This window comes from Adiantum capillus-veneris, chromosome 17, assembly GCF_014529385.1.
Source record: "Adiantum capillus-veneris isolate H3 chromosome 17, ASM1452938v2, whole genome shotgun sequence".
Lineage (NCBI taxonomy): Eukaryota > Viridiplantae > Streptophyta > Polypodiopsida > Polypodiales > Pteridaceae > Adiantum > Adiantum capillus-veneris.
In genome coordinates this window covers 141,372,987-141,389,302 of record NC_140947.1, presented here as the reverse complement: position 1 = coordinate 141,389,302, position 16,316 = coordinate 141,372,987, and the positions used below count along the sequence as shown (strand labels likewise).

Here is a 16,316-nt window from a genome sequence, read left to right as displayed (position 1 = left end):
ATACAAGAGATTCAGTATTTAGGTCACATTATCTCTCAAGATGGCATCCAAATGGATCCATCAAAGTTAGAGGTAATAAAAGGATGGCCTAAACCAAGGGATCTTCATGAACTAAGAAGCTTTATAGGTATGTGTGCATACTATAGACGCTTCATAGAAAAGTTCTCACAAATTGGAGGAACATTACATGACCTAACAAAGAAAAATGTTAGGTATACATGGTCTACCAAGGAGAGCAATGTTTTTGAAAATCTTAAAGAAAAGATTATCTCTCAACCTATGCTTACATTGCCGGATCTCTCAAAGCCATTTGAGATCCAATGTGACGCTTGTGGTGATTGCCTTGGAGCTATTTTGCTCCAAGAAGAGCACGCCATAGCCTATGAAAGCAAAGGCTCGACACTGTTGAGAAAGATCTAGGCATATATAAAAAGGAACTCCTCACAGTTCTACATGCCTTAGACTCATGGAAGCACTATTTATTGGGGACTCCTTTCATTCTGCAAATGGATCACCAAAGTCTTAAGTACTTCATGACACAGACCAAGCTCTCCAACAAACAGAAAATTTCCTTTCGCAATTTCATTTTCATATTGCTCACGTTGCTGGCAAGCATAATCAAGTAGCCGATGCACTCTCAAGATGGTCAAGAGTGAATGCGGTTTCCATAGCAACTCACAATGATCTATCTTCTATGATAGATGAGTATGCTATTGATCCCAATTTTAGAGATGTGATATCAGCACTTGCATTAGGGAAGAAAGAGGAACCATTTACTTTATAATATGGTTATCTTCTCTATGGCAATATACTATGCGTTACTAACTCACTACGTGAGAAAGTAATGTATGAATCTCATGCTCCTCCTTATGTGGGGCATAGAGGGATTTGGTCTACCCTAAAGGGGATTGAAACATATTTCTATTTGCCTACCATGAAAGCAAATATACAAGAGTATGGTATGCCAAAAGACGAAGTTTGATAAAGGAATGCAACTTGGATCGCTTCAACCTTTGCCAATCCCTAATTCACCATGGGAGAGCATATCCATGGATTTTATCTTTCAATTGCCTAAGTCTATCCACGGGAATACAAGAATATGGACGATAGTAGACAGGTTCAGCAAACAAGCTCATTTTATACTTGTCAAAAAGACTATCAAAGCCCATCAAATGGCAACCCTCTTCATATCACAAATCTTCAAGTACCATGGCTTGCCGATGTCCATAGTGTTGGACAGAGATCCTAGAATGACTAGTAATCTCTAGAAGGGTCTCTTTGAGAATTTAGTAACAAGGCTAAACTTCTCTTCGGCCTATCATCCAAAAACGGATGGCCAAAGTGAAGTAGCTAACGTGACAATTCTTGATCTACTAAAAGCCCACGTAATGGAAGTAGATCAAAGGTCCCATGGGAGAAGTACTTAACCTTAGTGGAGTATGCCTACAACAATACTGTACATACCTCCACGAGAAGAGCACCTTTCGAGGTAATTGAAGGAAGATCAAAAAGTCCCTTGCTACTACTTAAGGTACACGGGAAGATCTTCGCTATAGATGAGTATAGCCGAGACCTACAAGAATCTTTCCAAAAGATTAAGGATGCTATCTCTATCTCAGCAAAGAAAAAAGGCTGTTGTTGATAAGCACAAAAGATCCCAATCCTTTAAATTGGGTCTTGCTTCAATTTTCCAAGGCTCGATTAAGGTACACCACGGGCAAGAATCCTACGGGACACCAAAAGTACTATGCTAAGTTAGCAAAAAGGTACTATGGTCCCTACCAGATTCTTAGACCAATCAATGAGATGGCCTATCAACTTAAGTTGCCCAGTCATTGGCTCATACACAATGATTTTCATGTGAGCTTACTAAAGCCTTACAAAGGAGAGCCACCTCAAGAACCAACTATTGAAGACCCACCAGAGATCAAGGACCAAGAAGAGATGTTGCAGCCCGAGTCCATTCTCCGACATGAACACAAGGTATCAAGAGGCGGTAAGACTATCCGACGGTATCTTATTAAGTTTAAGAATTATCCTTTTGAAGATGCTAGATGGATGCAAGGCATACAATTAAAGGATAACCTAAACCTTGTCAATGCTTACAATGTTTTCCCTAGAGTAAGAAAATGTATAAATGTTTAAAATGAACAAAGTTTGTGTCTTATAAGACTCTCTTTTCCTTTATTGTGCACAAAAATGAAGTAGTATGCAAGCTTAGATCAAGTTTGCGGAGACGACGTCTCCCAAACACCAAGTAGAGCTTGTCACTCTACTATGGAAGATTGATAGGACTAATGTGCAGACATGCTTGTGGCAACTTAGGCTCTCAAGCACCAAATGGATTAGTCATCCATTCTGGAACGATGTTGTAGGGTAACATAGGGATCCTCTACCCGCTAGAAAAAGGGCTAATGAATAGGCTTTATCTTCTCTACCCCATAGTCGAGGAAGACTATGATTTCAAGAGAGAGGTAATTTCATAATAACTAATATCTAATTCTCCTAAATGATTCTCATGTTAAACTAATCATTTAATATGGGGAAGTGCTAGGGGAGAAAAAGCTAGAATATTGGTTTAAGCTGGCAGACCGGCCACAGTAGGGATCCAAAGGAGGAAAAATAGGGATCCAAAGGGGGGGCATCTGCAAAAGAGCAAGGTGCAACAATGGGGTTTAAAGACCCTAAGGTTCAGCCCATTAAGACTCCCAAAATGCTAAGGTTCCTAAAATCAAAGGTTGTGTCCAATGGTTAAGCTTAGGAAAATTGGATGCTTTGTGTGTGTGTACAAAAGTCTTCATGAATCCTACAAAGGAGGGGGCGAGCCTTGCAAGTAGGGGATGAGAGAGAAACACACACACACTCACTCACAAGCCTCTTTACATAAAGAGAATGAGGGACACATGTCAGCTCCCTAGCCCAAATGCCCACAAGGTGTACTCAAATCCTATTGGATGGCCATGGAGGTGGACCAATGAGAAATAGGCTAGAGTAAATCTAGTTTAATTAATTTAAAAACAATTAATGAAAGAACCAATGAGAATTAAGCTCTCTAGAAGACTATTGGACAGTCTCTCAAGGGGTCCAATGAGCATTCAGCATCCCAATGGCTTGCTTGATTGCTATTGGCCAGGAGACAAAGGGGTTCAATGAGAGTTTAGTTGCATTGATTAATTACCTAATGCTCTCACAAAAGGGGAAAGCACTAGCTAGTATTGAAGGAACACAAAGAATTGTATTGTAAAATGTCTCTCTTGATGGGAGAAACCTATAATACAAAGCCTTTTGGAGGGGGGACCGGCTCCATGTTAATCCGGTCCTCAATTGTTGTCATAGCTTAATTTCTCTCTCTTTTGAAGTATTGTTCATGCTATCTAGCTAGGTGTTATGCTTTTTGTTGCTCTCTCCACCCAAGAACTATTGTTATTCTCATTAGGAATCTATTCTAATGAAATTCTCACTATGTTCATGCTATTTTCCGCTACACACAAGTTACTAGGCCATTAAATATTACAATAACATTCCAGTTCAATTACCTATTTCAGTCTAGTCAGTTCTCAGTTCCAGTCTCACTAACTGAACTGACGACATAACCAGTAGCTTTAAATTCTAACACTGGAATCAGTTGTCTGAACAAACCAGCTCCAATTCCATATGCTAATCAGAATACTAACAAGCATACTTAATATGCTAACTAGCAAAATCGGTATGCTAACTAGCATACTAGTTTTGGGATTGCATACGCTATATAAATACCTACCATACATAGTACTGACAATCACTAGTATGTTTACTAGGGTCAAGCATCTTCATTGCTAATAATTCTCAGTAGCATACTCTCTAGGCTAGTTAGCATATAAAGGTCTTATCTTCTTTGAAATATTTATTTTTTTCTTGCTATTGAAGCATTTTTTAGCATTTTGGGTGATCTCAAAGGTTTTAATAAAAGGTACCTTTGTGCAGGTGTGTTGAAGGCTTTCAATGATGTGGGTCGTGCGCGTGACAAGAACTTGGCAACAAAAAGATTGAACAAGACAAGCCCTCTATTGAGGAGCTGGATGAGCATGAAAACATGAATGAAGGGGTGGATGTTGTAGTGCAGCATGCAAATAATCTCGGCGATGTTGTGGACAATCAACCATTGGAGGAGGATGATGATTTTGTCATGGTTTGTCATTGGGATGCTAAGCCTACTACAACTCAAATAGTGAGCATCTTAGAGAAGCAAAGGATGTTGGTGACAAACGCCCTCTGGGGAGTTTTGTGAAAATTGCAAAGTCAAAGAGAAAAGTTGGCGCTAAAGCGGTACCAGGAGAGGCTGCAATGGTTAGGTTTGCTGCCCTAAGAGGATTGTGGAGGACATAACACAAATCACCATAGGTGAAAAGAAAGCCCCCTGCTCACGAGCTTGCAAGAAACTTTGTTGAACCTAATCTGCCCTGCCCAAAATCTATAATGCTAGCAAGCTAGTGTGCCCGTAACTGTTATGCCCTTACTGAGTGTGCCCATTCATGTCATCATTATGCCCATACCCTCATATGTAGCTTATTGTGTTTCTTGTGGCATCATGTGACTGTTTGAAAATTTATAATGAAGAAGGTCTTTTTGGAGTAAATATATGTGTGCAAAAGTGTAGTATATTTTGCATGTCCTTTATGATAAAGAAGGTCTTTTTGGAGTAAATATATGTGTGCAACAGTCTAGTATATTTTGCATGTCCTTTATGCTTTCTCATTTGGTACCTGTGTTGTGTTGTAGGAAAGAGAATTAGGCGTTAATTGCCCTGCATGATTTAAATTTTTCCCTTGACTAAAAAAATCTACAAAAAAGGAAAATTGCCAACGCCATGCAGCTTAAAAGAGAAAATCTTGAGATTGAGAGGCGCGTAAACCACTACGGTCTACGACACTTGGAAATTATGGAGTACTTAAATTATGTTCATCCCTCTAGGGAGGTTATATATGCTAAGTGGTATCCTCTACCGAACCCAATATGGGTGCTGAAGCTTCTGGTAGACAATAAGCGGGTATTCATACTTGATTTGAATGTCCTATTGGTTTGTGTTGCAGAGGGTCAAGATGGCAAAACTCCCCCTGCATATGCATAGGAAATGATTAAGTACAAAGTCGATCCTCAACGGACAGTGCTTTTTCACAGAGATAGCACTGATTTTTAAATTGATGTCTCCGATTTTTCCATGCTTTTATATGGAGCACCAGCATGCCAGGTAAGGTGAATGCAATTCTAGATAGTGTATTCAAAGCCCAGAAGTCAAGACAGTACCATTGCGTTGGCCCAAAGTGGAAGATTAGGGATAAGCCTATGTTCTTCAAGAATTTGAAGCTCTTTTGGAAAAACAATCCAGATTTTGGGCCCAAAACACTATTATCATTGATGATAGTACATACAAAGTGTGCCAAAACGATGAAGGAACTTTGCTTATTAGTCCCAAGTTAGAGCACCAAATTGTTGAGCAAAGACAACAGTTTTTGGGATGCACATTGACTAACTGGGTCTTTTTATGGATGCAATCAGAGGATCATGCTAGCTATACATTTGAATACGTGTTCGATACCGGCCCTGGCTCATTTTTTGATGTAGTTAAAAAATGACTAACTGGCTCTTTTAATGGATGCACATTGACTAACTGGCTCTTTTTATGGGTGCAATCAGAGGATCATGCTAACTATACATTTGAATACGTGTTGACTCATTTTCTGATGTAGTCATCAGCATGATAGCATCAAAAATAAGAGCCAGAGATGAAGCCACGTGGAAGGATGAGCTCTGTCAGAAACATAGGGAGGCTGACCTAGAAGCTGAGTGGCATGAGAGGGAAAGGCTGGATAGGGAAAGATTGGAGAATCAGATGCTGAAAGAAGAGGCTGAGCAGAAGCAAGAAAGAAGAGGCTGAGTAGGAGCAAGAACGAGTGAAGCATAAATACAAGTGCCTTGGGCATGACAAAAAGGCTCAGCAGTAGAATGTCCTTTATGTGTATTCTTTCGTGATGTAACTTTATGGAGTTAGCAGCAACACACTATTTGTAAAATTAAAAACTATGTCAACTCATTTGATGTTGTAATATCATGAGGGATCTGGATCATTGTTTCAATGTCCAAAGCTGTTCTAACTTACATTTGAGATGTTAAGAAACAACTTTTGTGGTATTCGATTCTTTTGTGACCAAATTGGGGTTTCTTTGTGCTAGCATAATGGGTATGCTAACTACCATATTGGATATGCTAACTACCATATTGGGTATAATAACTAGCATATTGGATATGCTACCTAGCATGTTAGCTAGCATACTGGGTGTGCTAACTAATATGCTAGCTAACATATTGGGTATGATAGCTAGCATACATATAATTATAATAAGTATTACGAGCACATTCAAAGTATGCTACATAGCATACAAGGTATGCTAGTTAGCAGTTAGCATATTGAACATACTAACTAGCATATTTGGTGTGCCAACTAAGCATGCTTTGAGGTATATAGGGTATGCTCACTATTATACTACGTATGCTAACTACCATGCTACCTAGCATATTGGGTATGCTAGCTAGCATACATATAATTAAATAAGCATTTTGAGCATAGTATTAGTATGCTACATAGAATTTTGGGTATGTTGGTTAGCATATTGAACATTTGAACTGGCATATTTGGTGTGCCAACTAAGCATGCCTTGAGGTATACATGGTATGCTAACTACCATATTAGGTATGCTAGCTAGCATATGTGAAATTATAATAAGCATTCAAAGCATAGTAGTAGTATGCTACATAGCATACTGGGTATGCTAGTTAGCATATTGAACATACTAACTAGCATATTTGGTTGGTGTTCAAACTAAGCATGCTTTGAGGTAAACAAGGTATGGTAGCTAGCATACTGGGTAGGCTAACTAGCATGCTAACTATTTTTAACCCTCACTCACATTCCTGTCACCTACGACAGATGCCGTATTATTTATTTGGTAGAGTCGGGGAGACTGTGCTTGTTGCTCCAATAGGAAAAGGGTAAGAGTGATCGCCGATGAGAGGCACACTCTGACAGGAACATTCAAGGGTTAGTTGGCTCAGTATGCGCGCCCAAGTGTGAATGGGGCGAGCTCATATAAAAGTCACCTAAACCTAAAAATCATTCATTCTTTCATTTGTGCAATTGAAGAGTGCTGTTGCTCCATCTCCGTCTTCTTCTTGTTCATCTTCTTGTGTGTGTGTGTATGCGTGAGAGAGAGAGAGGGAGAGAGTGTGTGCAATCGAGCATTGCGACGACGGCACGACCGCGGCGAAGTGGTTGAGCGCGGCACGGTGGTAGCTCCTTCTTCTTTGCGGTGAGGAATCCTCCACGAAGGCAAGCATAGGGTGGTGAGTGACACACCGTTGCTCTCTTGAGCTTGCTAGATTAGTCTAGTTGTGTGCTTGGAGCCATTTGTGGCTCACACACAGTGTATCGACAAGTCCCTTGCATTGACACGTGCGACAGACGTGCATATTTTTTCCACCGGTACCGGGGAAATGCCTTGCATTAAGCTTGAGTAGCACTCTATGCTACTTTGTGATGCATTTTGAAATGTAGGAAAGGTATAGAAGAAGGTGTGTGTGTTGAGAAGGAGTTTGTTTTGTTGTTGTGTATTGTTTTGTTAATAAGGTATTGAAAGGTACTGTGTTTTTTCTGTTCATAAGGTGTTTTCTTTGTGATAAGGTGTTAGGATTAAGGTAGCAGATCCATAATGTTAGTTCTATGTAAAGTACAGTAAATAGTTATGTTAGTTAATGAGTTACTGTAGTAGTGTGTTAGTGTGTAACAGTAGCTGTATTAGTTGTAAGTAGGTAGGTTAGGTGTGTGTGTGCTCGCGCGCACAGCACGGCCGTGGTGACATTATCCAGAAAAAAAGATAGGATCGGGATCGAGAATATCCCCCAGACCCAAGCCCAAGCCCACGCTCAGGCTCAGGCCTCAGTCCCCCTTTAAAATTACGTATTTTAGCCTCACGCGTAGGTAAAAATCGACCTTTTTGAGAACCAACGGAGCTTCAGGTAACCGAACACCATGTTGTAAAGCCCACCATGACCCCCTGAGCGATATGCTTGTTTTGAGCTATCACATGCTCTAATCCAAAACCGATCATTAAAAAACATAAAAAAACGAGTGAAAACGGACACCTAAAAGGGTAAGCGGTTAACCTTCGAGGTTATTCACTGACACTTGTAGGGTGCCAAAGGCACATGCATCTGTGCTCTGGTCGTGTGCTAGAGGCCGAGCAACTAGAGAGCATTTTGACTTACGCGCATTCTCAATATCCACCTACCTTAGGTTCCGGGCCCTCGGCGGGGACCCAAGGTAGTACAAACCAAGACCCAAACATAGCATCTAGTGACTCTTCCTCTGACTACGACGTCATGGAGGGTTTCTCAATTCCTAATCTCGATAGCTCAAGCCAATACATGCATGCCATGGGTCCACGGTCCGGGTCGAGCGTGCTTAGCCGCTTGAAGGAAACCTTTAGTAGAGTCGTTCGCTCCGAACATGGAGCTAACGATGTAAATGAGGGGGGTGGGGAAGTAAATTCGCCATTCATGATCAACATAGACCTTATGCTCTTAGAAAGTGTGCACGTGAATACTCCATTCACTGCACCCCCTGACTCTAAAGAGCTATTTTCGTACGAGGTTATATTACCTGATGGTAGAAGCCTTTCCGAAGTGGAAGAGGTTGAGCGATATATCATTGCGGCTAGGGAAAAGGAAATTGAGAGCTTACGCAAGGTGGAGCAATGAAGAGAGTTAAAAACAAAAGCTCCTATGTCAATATCCTTGCTAGGAGAGCAATCGAGTGCTCCTGACTTAGCAACCACTAAGGGCCAACCCATAGAGAGCAACATTACATCTAGCTCAAAGGACATCCCTAGCACCTCAATCCTAGATGGAGCATTCTTAAATGAGAACTGGGAGTACGAACTACAAACAAAAACTCTAACCGACCTATATACAGGTCACACCTATCACGTGGGTTGGTTAGATATCCTATAATCCACAACGGGTGCTACTAGTGTGGAGGATCAACAACAAAGAGTTTGTGAGATCATCCATAGGGTTATTGAGCTAGAGAGACAGAACAAGGGAATCCATATGCCTTCAACGGGTCTCATGAGATTCTTGGATACAGGGAAGGCTAAACAACCAACCTTACCGCAAATGGAGACTCCCTCGGTAAGTCCGATGGATCCCCCATATGTTGTTTCTCCAGGGGTCTCAGTGCAATCTGAGCCCACCAGTGATAGCTTTACTTTTCTAAGTCTAGCTCATCTTTCCCTTGATGACACCATGGCTATCATGCCTACCCCAATGATGGGTATACCAAGAAACACGCCATGGATCTCATTTGTTAGTAAAGCACTGCTACATGGTAGCTCAATGCCGACAACGGTCCCTACAAGTGTGTACCAATTGTATCCACTATGGGTCATCACACTCATGTAGCCCCTACCCCTCCCATTGTTTCAACAACCTATGCTCCACAACCACAACACCCAAGCTCTTATTTCCATGGGACAATACCGGCTAGCATTAGCATGTCACATCCGACATCTGCTATGCCTAGGGCCACATATATGAACTTTGGACCACCACATGGCACAACACCGTACCAAACGTGGAATGCAAGGGCTTCCTATGCGCCAAGCCCAATGCCAATCCCTACTCCACATGTAGTCTCTGGAGAACCTCCACCCATGGTTCCTACTTACTTAGGTGAATTTGCAACATTTGCTCAAGCTATCGGTCGATCTATTGCTGAGATATGCGTAACATGCCTGATAGAGGACCTAGAAGTAAGGCAGTACGAATAGCCAAGCTCACACAAAAATTTAGTGGAGACGGGGATGTGAGAAATCATATTGAAGTGTTTGAACAAATATGCAATTCTCTAGGAGAACACAATGACTTGCATAAGAGTAATGCTTTAAGCCTAACCTTAAGTGGAAAGGCTGGGATTGGTATAGAACCCTAAGGGTGGAAGAAAAAACAAATTACCCTACTGCTAGGAGACTGTTCTTAAGAGAATACATACGAGAGGGAGTGCTTTGGGGTGTAGCCTCTCGGCTCCAGAAAGCCCAACGAGAGGAAGGAGAGTCGGTGAGAGACTTTATTAGTCGCTTTAAGCATTTGAATTCTTGTTGTAATCCAAATGAGTGCTTCAATAATAATCAATTGCTTGATAGATTCATTAGGGGATTACGACATGAGGATATCTACAATGGCCTAGTCATTAGAGGTATCACCACTTGGGAAGCAGTCACCACCAATGCGATCCAATTGGAGGATATTTTAATGATTCAAGGAGAAAGAGTGTCTATTGAGCCTAAATCTAATAGCTCGCAAGCATCGGGGCATTAGCCAATGACCCTAAAGCCTATTGCTAAGGAGCTAAAGATATCTGAGATGACTTTACCAGATCTCACCAAGGCCATTCAAGAGAGTCTTACAGACAATCGTGCTCCACAAAACAATCATATGTATCCAAGAAGGGAGCAACAATGGTGCTCAGTATGCTATGGACCGCATAGGACCAATGAATGCCCTACTTTTAGAGTAAAATTCAATTGGAACTGCAATGCCTGTGGGAGGTATGGTAATCAAGCTAAGGATTGCATAGTATTTAAGCGCGTGATGGCCAATAGACCAACCTTAGCAAGTACAGACACACCTCGAGTGCCTCCATTGATGCGGGCCCCACCTCTTGAACAAACATCACAACATATGGTCCCTAGGGCCCAAAATGTTGTTCAAACAACACCCTTACCACCTCCAGTGCTAGGACTGCAACCACCACATCCAAGAATCACTTCTGTGAATCAAGTGGGTTGTGAGTCGTCCATTGCTTGTTTTGAAGGCTGTTAGGAAGATATAGACCCTAATATTGCCTATGGGATGGATGCGCTTGAAGAAAGTTCACAATACTACATGGAGAACTATTGGGGACAAGTCAAACATGTCTATCAAGTAGTTGCTCTTGCTGCAAGAGGCCAAAATATCAATTACAATGCTAAGAGACCACCTCTTCAATGCTATCAGTGTGGAGGTCCACATTGTGTGGCCAAGTGTCCTTTTAGGCTACAAAAGAACGCCACACTAATGCAAACCAATCAAGCGAGCACGTCTACAATGCCGATACTCATGTGTAATCGATGTGGCATAGATCATTTGATTTTCCAATGTCCAAATAATCCAAATGCACCAAAGATCATGCCATTAAACTTGATTGAGGTTACCAAGGAGCCACCACAAAGTACACATGTGGTACCAGTAAACGTACTCACATGATCGATGCTCCAAAAACAAAATTATATTCTTGAGGAAAGAGACACGGCATCAATTGCCCAATCTTAGAAAAAGAAGAAAACACAAAGGAAGAGATCGCAAAAAGCAACGAAGTCAAACCCCAGTTCAAAGACCAACATAGGGACTGGTGACGACCCTGTATATATGAACGATGCTGAAGAGGATTCTGATTCAGGTAAAACCATGGAGACCAAAACGACCACTAAGATAGAAACTAACAAGGAAGATCTTCATGAGCCACAATGGCTAGGATCCAAGAAGAAGATAGGAACTTATCCAAACCCTATAGAGGAGATCGAGCGAGTCAAGCAATTAAGGAGTTTGGTAGAAGATACCCAAAGGGATCTAGAACCAGCACCTAGGTAGATCCAGATTACACACACAGTGTTCTCTACACAACAACAACCTCACCAAGTCCATAGACCCTTAGCCATACCTAGTGTCATTCAAGAAGAAAGTGACTTAAAGTCATGGGAAAGTGGGCGTACTCACTTCTTGATGGAAAGAATGTTTACAGAGGGACTACCTGATCCTATCGAAGAAATGGAGATCCCATCTTCCCCACGCCAAGGGACTGAAGCCCAAAAGGTGCCGTTAAACATTGCCAAATTGATGGATTTCATGTCTTCATAAGTTAGAACCACCATAATGTCCAACTATATAAAGACCCTAAGCTAGTCTCAGCTCTTCGAGCCTTCCTCAATGGAGAACTAAAGTTTGGGCTACCACAATTTGCACAAATGGATGGAGCTGGGGAGATGCCAATAGAGGAGGAACACTTAGATCCACAACCCAACCTAGATGAGAACCTTGTTGTAGAAATACCTATTAACAAGTTGGGACAATACTTTGAGGGTGATGAATCCAATGCAACCATACCAATCACTACTAAGGGATTAATTGTGAAGGGAATCCTTGATGGTGGCGTTGGGGTTAGCATTGTGACTAAAAGTTGCTGGGAAACTATGGGAAGACCTCACCTTGCAACCACAACCATAGTAGTGAAGATGGCCAATGGGTCTATTGTTAAACCTATTGGGATGCTAGAAGATCTTAAGATCAAGGTCTTTGGACATAAAATAAGAATTACCTTCATTGTTATGGATTTCTCCAAGCACACTATGGCATCGGAGATGGTCTTAGGACGTCCTTTCATGAGGGAAGCAAAAATGGTGCATGACTGGTCTGAAAACCATGTCTACCTGCAGTTCCAAGATTCTGTCATGCGAGTGGATCTTGTAATAACTGGTCGAGCACATCCCCTAGAAAATAGGTTTATAATTGATCATAGATCGACACCACAGTTCACTCGGCCCGGGGAATTCCAAACTCCGAGCAAAACTTTTCGAGCAATGATAAAACCGAGCAGAGCCAAACATGATTGATATTAAAAAAATTTATAAAAGGCATTGCATAGTAAAAGACATATAATAACTTAGCTATCCCTAAACACCTCCTCCCTCCCCCTCCCTTTCTCTCTCTACCCAACTCGCAACTTATATGAAAATTGGAATATCCAAATACTACTACTACCATCCACGAGCGTCAATACTAGTAAGAATGGCAATTGCACCACCCATAGCCTCTCAACTCTTTCTCATGAGGATTCGTACTAGCACCGACAATGAGATGCCCTACGCCCTACCTTTGTTTTTCGCTAGCAGTGGTCTCCTTTGCAACGTGTCCCAAACAACAATAGTTGCATCCACCCTTGTATTCACCGCCTCCATAGCTTTTGTATATAGGCGCACATATTTCCTTGCAAGGGCATTAATTGCTTGCCTAGCTGCTACAAACAACAAGTGTGGAACTAAAGACTAATAGGACTCACCACCTTATGATACTCTTTGTAGAGAGACATATTTGTGAAGATTTTAAGGGCACTTAATAGCTTATGAGGTGATTGTGTTTCAAAGAAAGCAAAGGTCAAACAACTATTACTAGAGGAAAACGAAGGGTGAGAGGCAAGCAACCTAGTCCTTTTCAAAAGGTTGTAGGCCTTACGAAGGAAAGTAAAAGGTGTCAGGAAAGAATCATGGATGCCAATTTGGTCACGACTGGAGATTCACATCTGAAGCACCCACCCTCAAATAAGCTTTCCCTAGGATGTATACCTATATCATCTCTTTTAATTCCTTTGGTACGACAAGTAAGGAGCTCAATTCTTTTGAAGCCTTATGGTATTGCAGTCAATCTTGGGGTGTCATTTGAAGCCTTCTGCTATTGTAGTATGCCTTTGGACATCCTTGTAGAAGAGATTCCCTTCCTCATGTCGTCTCAGAAGCTTTGACACTTATTGTGGCATCCAATTGTGTTGGAGTGGTGCTACAAGCCAACAAGGACGTTCAAGGCTATTGAATTTTTGTGCAGTGCACATTGGTTGTTGCCATTCATGTGATTAGCAAGAGCTGTGTATAGTTGTCTTTTAGAATTTTTCTTATTGCCATTCAAGTTTTTTTTTAGTTTTGGAGGTCGCCATGCACCATGTTGATTCTCTCTCTCTCTCTCTCTCTCTCTCTCTCTCTCTCTCTCTCTCTCTCTCTCTCTAAAAAATAAAAATAATGAAACGGTCCGCTCCGGAGAAAACTGTTTCAAGATCTTTTTTTTTTTGTTTTTTGATGTCTTTTGGATGCGACTATTTCAAGAGGTTTTTTTTTTATGTCTTTCGGATACCTCTGGCGCTCCTCCATGCCTTCTCTCTCTCTCTCTCTCTCTCTCTCTCTCTCTCTCTCTCTCTCTCTCTCTCTCTCTCTCTCTCTCTCTCTCTCTCTCTCTCTCTCTCTCTCTCTCTCTCTCCCGTCCAAACACTACAAAAAACTACTGGAAACAGTCCGCGCCGGCGTGGACTGTTTCCAGTAGTTTTTTTTACACATGCGCACTCCATACTCCATCCTGCCTCATTATTATGGCAAGGTGCAAAAGCCATAAATGTGCCCATCCTTTGTTGATTCATACTCAAAGGGACATTGGTGCAGAGCTTGAAGTAAATGGGGCCATAATTTTGCCGTCAGAGAGAGCGTGCTTTGTTTTGAGAAGAGATAGTGTGGATGCAGGACCTATGTGAGCACCAACAACCTTAGAACAAATGCCATTTGAGATTTATTGATAAGGATGAGCTTATGGGACATTAGGTAGGGCAGCTTCCACATCAGAGGGTATACGTCGTACGATGAGGAGAGAAATAAAGCAATGATTATTTTGTAACTGGAAGGGAAGATAGCATTTGAAGAATATGTGTCATTTATTAGGCCGCAACAACTTGCAGGTCACATGCTATGGCATTGAAAACGGAAAGCGTACAATGGAAAACAAAAGCGTGTGTTAGGCTTCATATGGTAGACTGTTTTGACAATAAATAGACAATCTACCAATATTTCTCACTGAGTATATTGCATAATTACAAAAATTGACTTGTAATTTTTGTGATATTTTGTCATTAAAAGGGCATCTAGAATGAAAATATGTCATTCCAAGTTCCCAATGCCTGTCTTTCCAAAGAAAAGGTTGCCCTTCAGTACCTAACACTGAGGTCCTAGGCACACCTTTAGAACAAGTGAGCAACACAAAGTTGGCTATTATAACTCATTACCAATAACTCCAAAGTAGTATAAGCTCTTCCACAATACAATTGGACTCACTGCCATTTAGTTGGTAAACTTGCTGCCACAAATCTGTACATAATCTCTCTCTCTCTCTCTCTCTCTCTCTCTCTCTCTCTCTCTCTCTCTCTCTCTCTCTCTCTCTCTCTCTCTCTCTCTCTCTCTCTCTCTCTCTCTCTCTCAAAGCCTGCCCACAGCATCCAAAAGAAAGTGGATACATCTGCCCTCGAGACATCCACCATCGATTGAGTGTAGCATTGACACCTGTTGCAAATCTCTTGTCACTGACTCTACCCTCCAAGCCAGATCCATTCATTATCCACTGATAAGATCACTCGTGCACCGGCGTGGACTGTTTCCAGCTTTTTTTCTTTTTTTTAGAGAGAGAGAGAGAGAGAACACATTTTGCATGTTCTCAGCACCAAAGTGGATGGACGGCAGAAGATCATTTTTGCTTTAACATCTATTAAGAGTATCGACCGACGTTTTGCTAACCTTGTCTACAAGAAAGCGGTTGTAGACATGAACAAGAGAGCTGTCTGCTCAAGAGCTTGAAAACCTGATGTTTAACGTTGCCAATCCTCGTGAGTTCAAGATTCCTGACTGGTTCTTGAACAGGAAGAAAGATTAGAAGGATGGCCAATTTTCTCAACTCGTGTCTAAGAGCATGGTCACCCGAGGCTTAGTTTTTGGTAATTCGTGACAGCATCTGACCGCAGCAGGTACTGTAGCTCAGAGGGTGACGAGAAGCAGCCTGTAGTGAGAGGGAGTGTGAGGCACAGACTGGGGAGAGAAAAGGAGAACTCACCGGCACGCAACGGGCTTAGTTTGAAAACTATGCCAAAAAAGGCATAGTTACAAATTCTCACAACGCTATGCCAATGGAAAGCTGCGTGCTATCAGGCTTGGTCGGCCGTTGTCTGTGGAAACTAAGCCTCACATGACCATAGCCTAATCAACTTGATATGAAGTTGAGAGATGACCTGGAAAGGCTGCAAAAGATCAGGAACCACCGTGGTCTTCGTCGTTATTGGGGCTTGCGCGTGCGACGTGGTCAGCACACAAAAACAACTGGAAGGCAGGGGAGGATAGTTGGTGTGTCCAAGCAGCGTTAAGTCAAGGCACTGCAGAGTCTTTAGGATGCAATTCCTAACAGTTTTGATACTGATCTGTGCAATAATATTTTTAGAGTTCAGTTGGAGGGCTTCTTCTCTTTATCAGCTGGTATTGTAATTCCATGACAGCATTTTAAAGTATTCTTGCCTTGAATAACGTATTTACTAAAGTGAATGATTAACACTTCTGGAATTATTAAAAAGAGAGAGTGAGAGCAGGAGTGTCGGCATCAGTGCAGAAAAATCAATT

At 41.7% G+C, this 16,316-nt stretch overlaps 1 pseudogene; it reads left to right on the top strand.

Moving 5' to 3' along the window:
- The first annotated feature begins 4,072 nt into the window (after positions 1-4,072).
- Positions 4,073-16,066, top strand: LOC147438208 (small ribosomal subunit protein uS13z/uS13y/uS13x pseudogene; annotated as a pseudogene).
- Positions 16,067-16,316: the final 250 nt, after the last annotated feature.